General features: G+C 43.5%; 1 protein-coding gene across 7 annotated transcripts in view; it reads right to left on the bottom strand.

Annotated features, from left to right (window-relative positions):
* Positions 1-12,713, bottom strand: part of LOC138165446 (ecotropic viral integration site 5 protein homolog) — a 219,209-nt gene that overhangs the window by 190,542 nt on the left and 15,954 nt on the right. Inside the window, exon 1 of one of the 7 annotated variants that reach the window (XM_069093822.1) lies at positions 11,108-11,258. The exons of 5 other annotated variants lie outside the window; for them this stretch is intronic. The gene's annotated coding sequence lies outside the window, so the exon portion shown is untranslated. Of the gene's footprint in view, positions 1-11,107; positions 11,259-12,713 lie in introns of those variants that run through there. One more of the 7 variants, XM_069093823.1, reaches the window with a different exon arrangement.

Here is a 12,713-nt window from a genome sequence, read left to right as displayed (position 1 = left end):
CAAAGACTCGAATTTAAATCCTGGCTGTGGGGCTCTGGGAAGAGAAGATGGGAGGCTTGCATCTGAAGAGGGAATTTCCTCATGTGAGAGTCCCCTAGACTACTGAGATTATAGGTCCAATCCCCATAATTACTCTTAAAGGTGCCACATGGCTGCAACACAGAATTCCAGAATCTTAGGAAAATTAAAAGTGGTATTTATAGCAGCTCTTTTTGTGGTGGCAAAGAACTGGAAACTGAGGGGATGATGGCTCATCAATTGGGGAATGGCTGAATAAGTTGTAGCATATGAATGTAATGGAATACTATTGTTCCATAAGAAATGATGAGCAGGCAGACTTGAGAAAAACCTGGAAAGACTTACACGAACTGTTGCTAAATGAAGAGAGCAGAACCAGGAGAACATGGTACATAGTAACAGCAATATTGTGTGGTGACCAACTTTGATAGACTTAGCTCTTCCTCAGCAATGCAATGATTTAAGACAATCCCAAAAGAAACATGACGGGGCAGCTAGGTGGCGCAGTGAGTAAAGCGCCGGCCCTGGAGTCAGGAGGACCAGAGTTCAGGTCGGGCCTCAGATACTTAACACCCACACAAAAAAAACTACCAGTGTAACCTTGGGCAAGTTACTTAACCCCAACTGCCCTCCAAAAAGCAAAAAAAAAAAAAAATCATGATGGAAAATGCCATCCACATCCAGATAAAGAACTATAAAGTCTGAATCAGATTGAAGTAGACTATTTTCTCTTTCTTTTTTTGTTTTTTGTTTTTTCTTTCTTATGGCTTTTTCCTTTTGTTCTGATTCTTCTTTCACAACATAACTAATATGGAAATATGTTTAATATGATCATACATGTATAGCCTATATCAGACTGAATGACCTCAGAGAGGGGAGAGTGGGGGAAGGGGAATTCAGAACTCAAAATCTTATAAAAACAAATGTTGAAATTTTAAAATAAATTAATTTTTTAAAAGAGAAAAATTAAAATTGACAACCTTCCAAATAGCAATAGAGAAGCTTCAGTATTATGTGAACAGGATGCAACACATTTCAAACAAAAAGTGATCCAGAAGAAATTGGTGTGAGGGATGTCAAAGAAATACATAAACAAGAGGGATGGGCTGGCCACACATTCGGGTGGGGGGAGGGTGCTTCTGGCCTTCTTGTGGTACACTTCACTGGCTGGGCATAGACAGGAGTACCACAGGGTAGGAGTCTGGGCTGGAAGAAGCCTCGTACCCCAAAGAAGGGAACAGACCCACATCCAGGAGGGCACAAGGCCATTCAAGTATTTAACTATCACTCCCAATCCACGCTATCCCTGGGCAAGGCTGCAGACATGTGAGTCATGAACAGCTTAACAAGTCCTGGGAATCACTTGAAGCACTGAGGTCCAATAAACTTGCTCAGTCACACAGTAAAGGTCAGAGGCAGAATTTGAACCCTGGTCTCACTAGATCCAAATCCAGAACAAATGTACAATGTTGCCTCTAAATATACTTTCTTCATGTATGGAATAAACAATCCTTAAAACTTATTTTCTTGTTCTTAAATAATTATTCAGTTAATCTAAAAGCAAATTTTAAAAGGGTTCTGTTATGAGTCTGACTACCTTCACAAGCTAATAAACCTACTTCACTCAAAAAAATCTAATGACTCCATCTTCTGCCCTTGCTTTTAAATTGGATCTGAAAGTACCTATATACAATCCATAAGACCAAATTCAAGATAGTGGTTCATTTTAGAAACAAAACTTACTATCCTTTTGAAAAATCATTAAGTTTTCCTTTTTTTCCCCTTAAAAATCATTAACCAAACTCACAGATTGCATGGGTAGCAAGGAATATATTAAGAGGATTTTTAAAAACAGTTTTACCCTAACACCCGTTAGCTCTCCCCATTTTCAAATAAACATCTTTCATGTCTCCTGTCGGACAAGTCTTCCTAATCCCCAAGCAATTCTAATTTCTAAAACATCTGAGGTCACTCTTCTCTCACCTTTTTCCTCCATTCCAACAACAACAACAAAAAACTTCTCCTAAAATTGTTCCTTAGAGTTGCAGCTTTCTCTCTTGCTGCATCAACATTCTAAAACCCCTATGGGCAAAAGCTAAAAGATGCTGGATTCAGCTACCCCAGAATTAAGGGGCTTCCTGAACACTAAGTGCTGACCCAGAGAAGAAGGAAATCTGTCCCAAGACACATCTGGCTCTTTTCTTAATCAGCGGAAAAGAAGACCTGATTGCATAATGGATTGAGGATTGTTACATCCCTCCAATCCTATTCAATCCAACAAGCATATATTAAGTGCCTCCTATGTGGAAGGCACTGGGCTGGTTGTTGGGATAGAGACAAAATTTTTTTAAAGCCTGTTAAGTCATTTTATGGAAGCTACAAGCAATGTAAAAAAGGTGTCAAAATATGCTTTGGGAATTCTCAAAAGAATGATCCAATTAAAGAAACTAAGAACATAACCAAAAATCACAGAATCAGTTGCATTAATCCCTAGATTCTAAAAACATACCAGAAAAACAACCTGCAAATAAACATGAAATTCTTGCTACTGCAGTGAACTGGATTTAAACCTGAAAGTGAAGAACACCTATCAACCTAGAATTACAGAAGCTTAGAATTTGAAGGAATCTTAAAGACAAAGATCAACTCCTCACAAATGCATGAATTCCTTCTTTAACACCCCAGTCAAGGGCATCTCCAGAAACAAAGATTCTATCATCTCATGAAGCAGCCCAGTCCATTTTTGTGTCATTTTAAAAAATAGTAAAGAAAAAGATAAAATCCACCTCCCTCCCTTTACCTTTTAATCATTGATCCTATCTGTTCTCCCCCTTACAAGGGACCCTTTGCTGGCCCTGAGTGCAGGACCCTGTTGCACTGCCCGCATACAGTTCCAAATCACAATCCCAGGAAGAACACTATCATATTCACACTCATATAGTGCTTTAAGGTTTTACAAAGTTTTTTTTTTGTCACAAAAACCCTGTAATGGACGTCATGCAAGTACTTTTGTGTCTAATTACAGATAAGGAAACTGAGGCTTAAAGTCTATAATTTGTTCATGATCATACTGCTAGTAAATGCTGATACCCAGATAACATGACTTCAACAAAAAACTTTTTTTTTTGTTTACTACATCCTAAGATCTAAGTAGCCTTCCACTGCACAAGATCTAACCAGTTTTTGCAGTCAGTCAGCCAAGCACCCATGTGTCAGGCACTATGCTAAGACTCTGGGATACAAAATAAGGCAAAAGTTCCCATCCTCAAGGAGATTATATTCTAACAGAGACAACATGTAAATAACTAGGTATGCTTAAGTGCTAGATTTAATGGGAACTAAGAAAGGAAGGTACTAGCAGCTGGGAAAGATCCAGAAAAGGCTCCTACAGGAGGTAGGATTGGGAATGAGCCTTGAAGAAAGCCAAGAAAACTAAGATGACAATGGGGAAGTGCAGACTAGTGAAGACTGACAGCCAATGCAGATGGAGTGCTGTTTGAGGAACTGACTACAAGTGGGCCAGCAAAGCTACAAAGCAGTGTGCATACAGGAGAGTGAAGTATAATAACAAGGGCCAGGCTGTGAAGAGCTTCAAATACCCCAAACAACACATCACAGGAGGTCTGGGAAGGTGTTACATAGGTAAAGTTACACTTTAGTTTCCTTCATTTTGGTGGCTAATGGAGGGAGAATTGAAGTAAGAAGAATTATAGCTACTGAAATAGGCCAGGTAGAAACATCACTTGGGGGAAATACCTATCTCTAAACTCTTTGATCAATAAAAGAGAGAAAGAACAGATCAAAGAACAAAACAAATCAAGGAATTCAAACAAAAATGTCTAGAAAACCAACTAATTTAAAACCCCCAATTAAACACCAAAATAGAAATCCTGAAACTCAAAGGACAGAGTAACACAATTGTGAGTTTAAAAAAACATTGAAATGAAAAATAAAACTAGGAGCTGCTTTTAAAAACTAAACAATAAAATAGGTAAGCTGGTAGTTAATTTGGTTAAGAAAATGAACAAAAACCAAGTAACCAGTATAAAAAAAGGAAACAGGTAAAATCATAACCAATCAAGAATAAAAATAATTATTAGAAGTTATTTTACCTAATTATGTGCCAAAATAACTATCTAGATGAAATGGATGAATGTTTACAAAAATAAAAACTGCCCAGATTAACAGAACAGGAAAAAAAAAACTTCTCCCATCTTGGGAGAAGAAATTAAGCAAGCCATAAATATGAACTCCCAAAGGAAAAAATAAACCCAGGACCAGTAGGACTTACAAGTGAATTCAACCAAATAGTTCAAGAAGAAGCAATTCCAATACCATATGTTTTTAAAAACAGGTAAAGAAAAAATCCTACAAATTCCTTTTATAACATAAATATAGTCTTGATACCTAACCCAGGGAGAAACAAAATTTTTTAAGAAAGACTAATTCTACTAATAAATACTGAAACAAAACTTTTTTTTTTAAAGCAATTGGGGTTAAGTAACTTGCTCAAGGTTACACGGCCAGTTATTTCTGGGTGTGGTGCTAAGTATCTGAGCCCGGATTCGATCCCCAGGTCATCCCGACACTGGGGACAGTGCTCTTACTCGCTGAGCTACCTGGCCGCCCCTTGAAGCAAAACTTTTAAGTAAAATATTAGCAAGGAGATTACAGCAATGTATCACAAAAATCATAAATTATAACCAGGCTGCATTTATATCAGAGACACTGGGCTGGTTCAATATCAGTAAAACTCTAAGCATAACTGACCATCTGATAAACAAAAACATCATTATTTTAATACATGAAGGGAATTACTGAAAAATACATTCATTCCTGTTAAAAACATTTTAGAAAAGGTTAGAAAGCACAGAAATAAATGGACAGCTTTCCTGAAAATGTTAAGTAGTATCTATTTAAAACCAAGAGTCAATATAGTCTATAATGGAGTTAAGCTAGAAGTCTTTCTAATAAGATCAGAGATGAAGGATGGATGTTCATTATCATCATATTATTCAATATTACACTACAAATGCTAACTAAAGCAGTAAGACAAGAAAAAAGAAACTGAAGAAACAGGTATAGTAAATGAGGACTATAAGCTATCCCTTTTTGCACATAATATGATGGTTTACTTAGAGAACTCCAGAGAGTCAACTAAAAAAACTAACTGAAAGAATATAAAACTTCAGCAAAGTTACAGGATATAAAATGTTATTCAGTCATATCCAACTCTTCATTACCCCATTTGGGATTTTCTTGGCAAAGATACTTGGGTGGTTTGCCATTTCCTACTCCAGCTTATTTTACAGATGAAGAAATTAAGACAAACAGGGTCACACAGCTAGTAAGTGTCTAAAGCTGGATCTGAATTCCTGAAGATGAGTCTTACTGAATTCTGGTCATCTACTCTATCCACTGCACCACCTACCTGCCCTAGGATATAAAATAACCCACACAAATTATCAATATTTCTGTATATTACTAGCAAAATCCAGCAGGAAGAGATATAAAATATTTGGGAGTCTACTTGCCAATACATACACCGGAACTCTATGAATATAATTACAAATCACTGTTCACACAAGTAAAAATAGAACAAAATAATTGGAGAAATATTAATTTCATAGCAGCTAGGTGGCACAATGGATAGAGTGCCAGGCATAAAGTCAGGAACATTCCTCTTGCTAAGTTCAAATCTGGACTCAGGCACTTACTCTGAGACCCTGATCAAGTCATTTAAACCTACTTGTCCCAGTGTCCCCATCTGTCAAATGAGCTGAAGGACATGGTAAACCAGTCCAGTAACCTTGCCAAGAAAGATATGGACATGACTGAAACAAGACTGAAGAACAACAGGCCAACATAATAAAAATTATTTATTTAGTGCAATACCATTCCGATTACCAAAGAATTAATTTACAGAGCTAGGAAAAATGATAACAAATTTCATCTGGAGAAACAAAAGTTACAGAATATCAAGGCAATCGATGAAAAAATGAGAAGGAAAAGAGACTAGCAGTAACATCTCAAACTATACTATAAAGCCGTAGAACAACTTGGTACTAGACAAGAAACAGGGAAGTTGATCAAGTGAACACAACAGTCTAGTGTCTGATACATCCAAAGATCCCAGCTACCGGGGCAAGAACTCAGTACTCAACAAAAATGGCTGGGAAAACCGGAAAGCAGTCTGCCAGAAACTAGGCAAAGGCCAACATCCCATACCATAGACCAAGATAAGTTCAAAAGGAGTACATGATTCAAACATAAAGAGCCATCATAAGCAAATTACTGAACATGGAAGAAATGATCTGTCAGAGAAGCTCACATGACAAAAAAAATGGTAAATTTTTACTACATAAAACTAAAAAGTTGTTGTACAAACAAAACCAATACAGTTAAAATTACCAGAGAAACAAGAAATTGGGGGGAGGGGGAATCAGAATCTTTGCAGCAGGTGTCTCTAATTTCTAATAAAGGTATAATTTCTAAGATATAGGGAATCAGATCACATTTATAAGAACAACAGCCACTCCCCAATTCATTATGGTCAAAGGATATGAACAGACAGTTTTCGGAGGAAGAAATCCAAGCTATCAGTAGCCATATGAGAAAATGTTTCAATCACTCTAATTAAAGAAATGAAAATTAAAACAACTCTTAGGCACTACCTCATAACCATGAGATTGGCTAAGATGCCAAAAAAGGAAAATGACAAATAATGTAGGGGGTATGGAATAACAGGTTTTTTTAATGCAGTGTTGGTAGAGCTGTGTACAGGTTCAACTATTCTGAAAAAAAAAATATGTAACTATGACCAATAAGTCTTTTGATCTAGAGATACCACTACTAGGTCTATACCCCAAAGAAATCAAAGAAAGAGGACAAGGACCCATATTTACAAAAAATACTTATAGCAGCTCTATTTGTGGTGGCAATGAATTAGAAAGTGGGGGAAACCCATCAATCAAAGAACTGTTGAACAAGTTATGGTATATGCATGTGATAAAATACTATTGTTCTGTAAGAAATGATGAAGGCAGTGGTTTCAGAAAAACCTAGAAAGACATGTTATAAAATGCAAAGTGAAGTGAGGAGAACCAGGAGAACAATTTATATAATAACAATAAGATTTAGCAGAACTGAAAATAAAACAGAATTTTTTTTTACATAGACTGTCCAGGCAAGAGCAGATGAAAGCCTGAACTAGAGTGGTAGTGGTATTAGTTGAGAGAAGGGGACTTATACAAGATATTTTGTGAAGGTTGACAATGAGAAGTTAAGGATGATAGTGAAGTTTAAGCCTGGATTACTAGAAGGACAGCAGAACGCTCAACAGCAAAAGAGAAGTCTGGAATAGATGGAATGTTTAAGGGGCAAGCTAATTAGTTCTGTTTTGGATGTTCTGTATTTGAGATAACTATGGGACATCTAATCTAAGATGCCCCAAAGGCAGGTGGAGCCCAAGAGAGAGACTCAGTTTAGAGATACAGATCTGGGAATCATCTGCAGAGAGATAAGTGACCCCATGTCATCTTAAAGTGTTATAAAAATGCTAGTTATCATTATTATTACACAGGTGAGATATCATAGAGAGAAAAAGAAAAGAAGACCCAGGACAGAACCCCCAGGGCACATTAATGGACATGTTAATGGGCATGACATAGATAAAGAATCCACAAAAGAGACTGAGAAGGAAGAGTCAGATTGTTAGAAGTCAAGCAAGAGAAAGCAGCCTCATAAAAACTAAAGAGAAAATATTCAAGAGGAGATGATCAAGTGTCAAATACTGCAGACTTCAAGAAGAAAGAGGTTTCGGGGGAAAAGACATTAGAATTGGAAATTAAGATGTGATTTGGAAGCCCCATAAGCACAGAATGAAATCTATGATCCTGTGATGAACTTTAAAGCAAAGTTCTTTCTCCATAAATTGCTTATTAAGCCACATTTTCTCCCATATATGTATGCGGTTTGAGTTTTTTTTGTTAATGGGGTATCCCAATTACATTTCATCTTTTTAAGACTGTCTAGCATTCTAATCTGCCTCGATCTTTTGAGGTAGTAATTCTGTCAATGAATTTATTGCAAATCCATCTATCTAGTGCATCAGCCTTGTCGTCTACAAAGTCATGAGAAAGTTTTCCCACCAAATGTCCAAAGCTAGTACTCACCATGGTAGCAGGCATGCAAACCTTCCTTTGGGAAGCTAGACAACAGCACCGGATACAATATGGTACTGAGGTTCAGCCCACAACGAAGCTCTATTGAGCAATTAATACCTAGTCTTTTACACACTTATCAGACATTAGAGCCAGCATTATCCAGCCTCCTGTTAAACAGGTAGTATGCCAACATTTAAAGAAGAGATTCTTAACCTTTTGTGCATCACAGACTCCATCCCTTTGGCAGTTTGGTGAAGCCAATGGACTCCCACTCAGAATAATGTTTTTAATTGCATGAAATAAAATGAACAGGATTACAAAATAAACCAACTGTAGTGAAATATGCCCTAAAAGCTAGTGACCATTGATATCATTTACAAGGTCTATGCCTCAAAAAGATCCAAGAAATTAAAAAAAAAATTTTTTTAATTAAAAAAAAATCCAAGAAAGAGGATAACATGCAAAAATATTTATAGCTGCTCTTTTTGTGAGGGCAAAAAAATTGGAAACTGAGGGTGTGACCATCAATAGCAGAGAATGGATAAAGTATTATATTAAAGGAATGGAATATTATAGTCATAAGAAATGACCAAATGGCCAGCTTCAGAGGAAACTGGAGATGACCTCTAGGAACTGAAGTCGTGAAATGAGAACTAGAACAGTTTACACAATGACTACATTAGAGAGAAAAAGCCTCTGAAAGACTTTAAAACTTTGATCAGTGCAGTAATAAACCATAGATCCAGAGGCCTGAAGATGAATGGTGCAGCCCACCTTAACATTTGGTTAAAATGTTAAAAGCTCTTAGCATAGTGTGGGGCACACAGGCAGGCACGATATAAATGCTTATACCCTTTGCCTCCCTTCCCATGTCCTGCCAGAGAGTGGATTACAATTCAGAACGAGACACAGGTTTCTGGATGTGGCAAGATGAGAATTTGCATTGCTGGACTATACATATTTGTTGTGAGAGTTGCTTTTTTGACTTCTGTGACTGTTTAGTAACGCTAAAGGAGGAGGTGACCTCATGCCATAGGTGACTTATCCAGGGTCACACAGCTACTAAGTGCTTGAGACAAGATCTTAACTTGGTTTTCCTTACTCCAAGTCCAGCACTCTATCTTCTAAATCAACGTGCTGCTTTTTCATTTTCCTCTTATTCTTTTTCCTTGGGAACAAAAATTCATAGCACCAGAGCTCTGGACTCTTGAGGTAAAACACCTTGATTGGCCTCTTTGGATTTAGACTTATACCCACTTCCATTCGTTTTCTGTAGGACTGGAGGACCGATATTCCTAAAACACCATTCTATGTATGTCACCGGCGCCTCGGTTTCTTTATCCCTCACATAAGGAAGTGAGACAAGCTGGCCTCTACAATCCCTCTGAACTCCAAACCTCTGATCCAAATCGGAGTCTGCAGGCTGTGCTGCATTCTGGGAAGGCACAAACACAGGAGGAACTAAGTGCCTCTTGTATGACAGGGGACAAACGGCAGGTACCACTGATCCCCGGTGCCCCTGTGTACAGCGGCAGGCTGCCCACGCCACACTGGACAGGGCGCAGTGATGGGACATGAGATAGAGCAGGGACGGAGAGGAGCCCCGAGGATGACAGGAATGGCTGGGGCAGTCACAGCATCACCCACGGGGCTGACGGGCTGAGCAGGAGCCTCACTGGGAAGGACGGGCTCGGTGTTTACTACCCTTTATCTGGCTAAGATAGGGACCCTGAAGGGCAGCGGACAGAGGGCCTGAATTCGAATGTGACCACAGACACTCCCTTGCCGTGCAACCCTGGGAAAGTCACCTAACCGTGTTTGCCTCAGTTTCCTCATCTGTAGGATGAGCTGGAGAAGGAAACGGCAAACCAGTGTAGGGTCTGTGCCGAGGGAACCCAAATGGGGCCACCAAGAGTGGGACACTAAGACAGAGGGCCCCACGGGCTTCTGGGCAACCGGGAGGCGCTTCCCACTCTTCCCGGGGAAGGCTGGGCCAGGTACGGCGCACTCCCAGCGCTGCTCGAGGCACAGCTCAGCTCACACCTTCCCAAGGCTAGCGGCCGCAGACCAAGCCTGTCAACACCTGCCGGCTTCTGGAGGAAGCCCCCTGCTGCTGCTCTCGGGGGGACGCTCACCCCCCCTCTCCCCCCGCCCGCGGGGTCCCCTACGAAGCCCCTCCAAAGGCTGCGCGGTCCCGATCCGCAGGCTGCCCGAGAGGGCTGGGCGTCCCCGCAGGCTGCCCGGGAGGGCTGGGCGTCCCCGCAGCCTGTGCCCGGAGGGGTCGCTTCTTCCCGGTCCGGGTCAGGTCCCACAGGAGGGCCGGGCCGGCCCGGCCGCGGGGGCAGGAAGTGCTGCCTGGCTACTCTCCCGCAGTCGGGGCACCCGGCTCCAGTCCAGCCGCACCCCCGACCACAGTCCGCTCCTCCAAGAAGTGGGGGCGACCTCGGGACCGGGTGGGCGTCGGGAAGCGCACCGACCCGGCGTCCGCGGTCGCGGTTGGGGAGGGGCCCCCAGGACGGGCTCCGGGCAGAGCTTGGTCCAGCTGAACAAAAGCCACCCCCAAGTTTCTGGGGCCGAAGCCGCTCGGGGGAGAGCCCGGAGGGCCGGAGAAGTCGGGGTTACCGCACAAAAAAGGGCTTTTATAGACCCTGCAGCCCGCGGGGGTGCGCGGGGCCAGGACCCCCGCTGCGCCGGGCCGGCCCCCTGCCCCTGCCCGGCCCGCCCCGGGAGCGCCCTCCACGAACTCGGGGGGCGCGGGGAGACCCGCGCTCCCGGGGCCCCCCACCCCCCCCCCCCCCCCCCCCCCGCCGCCGCAGCTGAGGCGGCTCGGCCCGAGGCTCCGGGCCCCGGGCCGCGTCGAGGGGCACTGAACGCCGACCCGCGTCCCCGGGCCCGGACTCGGGCCTCACGCCTGCCCCCCTCACCTTGGAGAGTTGGGGCGGGCTCGGGCGTCCGCATCAACTTCCCCTCCAGCCGGCAGCCCCCGCCGCCGCCGCCGCCGCCGCCGCCTCTCCGTGGCCGCCTCAGCCCGGCTCCCCAGGCCGCCGCCGCCGCCGCCCCTCCCGGCCTCCGTCTGTCCGAGGGTCGCTCCGCGCGCGCGCCCCGATTGCCGGCACCCCGCTGGGGCCGCTGCTGCTGCGCCGACGCGGACTCCGACCCGGGCAGCCCCCCCACCCCACCACACACCCCCCACGCCCTCGGCCGCCGCCGCTCCCGGCCGGCCAGACCGCCAGGGAAGCCCAGCGCGCAGGCGCGACGGCGGGGCCTTAAAGGCACAGGGGCCGCTTGCGCCGCGCTCTGGGCTCGGGCCCGGGACCGGCAGGGCCGTGGCCGGAGCGGCCGGGAAGCCCCTCCTCCCGGCGCGGGGCGGGGCGGGCTGGCCGGTCCTGCGGCCCCAGGCCAGCGTGAGCGCGGCTCCGGTGGACGGCCCGAGGCAGCGCCACCTCGTTCGAGCCGCTGCCCCGCCGGCTGCCTCAGTGGCCTCCTCTGTCCGGTGGGGGGGGGGGGGGGGGGTATCTCTTTGCAAACTCGGAAGCGCGCCCTGCAATGTGTGTGTGTGTTCTATATTCTGTTCTATCCTATGTCTATATATTCATGTATATTCTATTCTAAACTATATAATTATCCTATTTTATGTTATACATTGGCATAACCTATTGTAAATTACTGATAAAACGACATCTGTAATTACATATTCATATAGTGTAATTATATTACACATTGTTATATTGTCATATGGTATGTACAGTTGTTATACTGTCCGTGTGTATGATTACCATGTTGTATACATTTTATGAGTTATTATATAGTATAATGTATCAGAATAGATTATGCATTGTTACAGTGTATTATAATAAAGTACCAGATCGGTATTATTAGACATTAGAATGGTTATTGTTGTTAGTATTATTATCCTGATTGCCTTGCCAGCGACCTCGGGAGTGCAGGCTGACCCTACTCATCCCCCGGGGCACTGGAGCCCACTCCGGCCCAGGTTCTCCCAGAGGCTGCAGTCCCACCAAGGAAGCAACTTCTCCAAAACAATAATTATCATGTAAATGGCCCATGCCTGGGTAAAAAGCCCTTGACAATCAGTAGTCAAGGCACACTGCACCCATGGGGAGTCTGCCAGGGCTTCCCTCCCCCATCCTCCCCTCCCAAGCCGAGGCACCAGTATTTGAAGGCCAGCCAAGCAGCCACCCAGAAGACCAAACTCTCTGGCAGCAAAGCAGGAATTCTGCAAAGCCTAATAATGGACTTGGTTTGAGACCAAGGCAACCCACTAGATGAAGCCGTATCCCAGGAAAACAGGCAGCATGGGGAAAGGGAAGAGATAAACACAGGCTCCCAGCATTATGCACTTCAGAAGGGCTTTATCAGCCTCCTTGTAATTATCAGAACAAAAAACTCCTAACTCATTTGCCTAGAAATTATCCCTAATGGTAACTGGTTATTTTCTCATTTGAATCTATGGAAGGTGGTCCTCAGAACAGGATTACACAGAAAATGGGAGCTCTTGGGAGCAAGAGT

The sequence above is a fragment of the Petaurus breviceps genome, unplaced genomic scaffold (genome assembly GCF_028583685.1).
Source record: "Petaurus breviceps papuanus isolate PSGF00001 unplaced genomic scaffold, PetGlider_PUasm1.0 208, whole genome shotgun sequence".
Lineage (NCBI taxonomy): Eukaryota > Metazoa > Chordata > Mammalia > Diprotodontia > Petauridae > Petaurus > Petaurus breviceps.
Note: the sequence above shows the minus strand (reverse complement) of the source record. Positions and strands in the feature narration are given on the sequence as shown.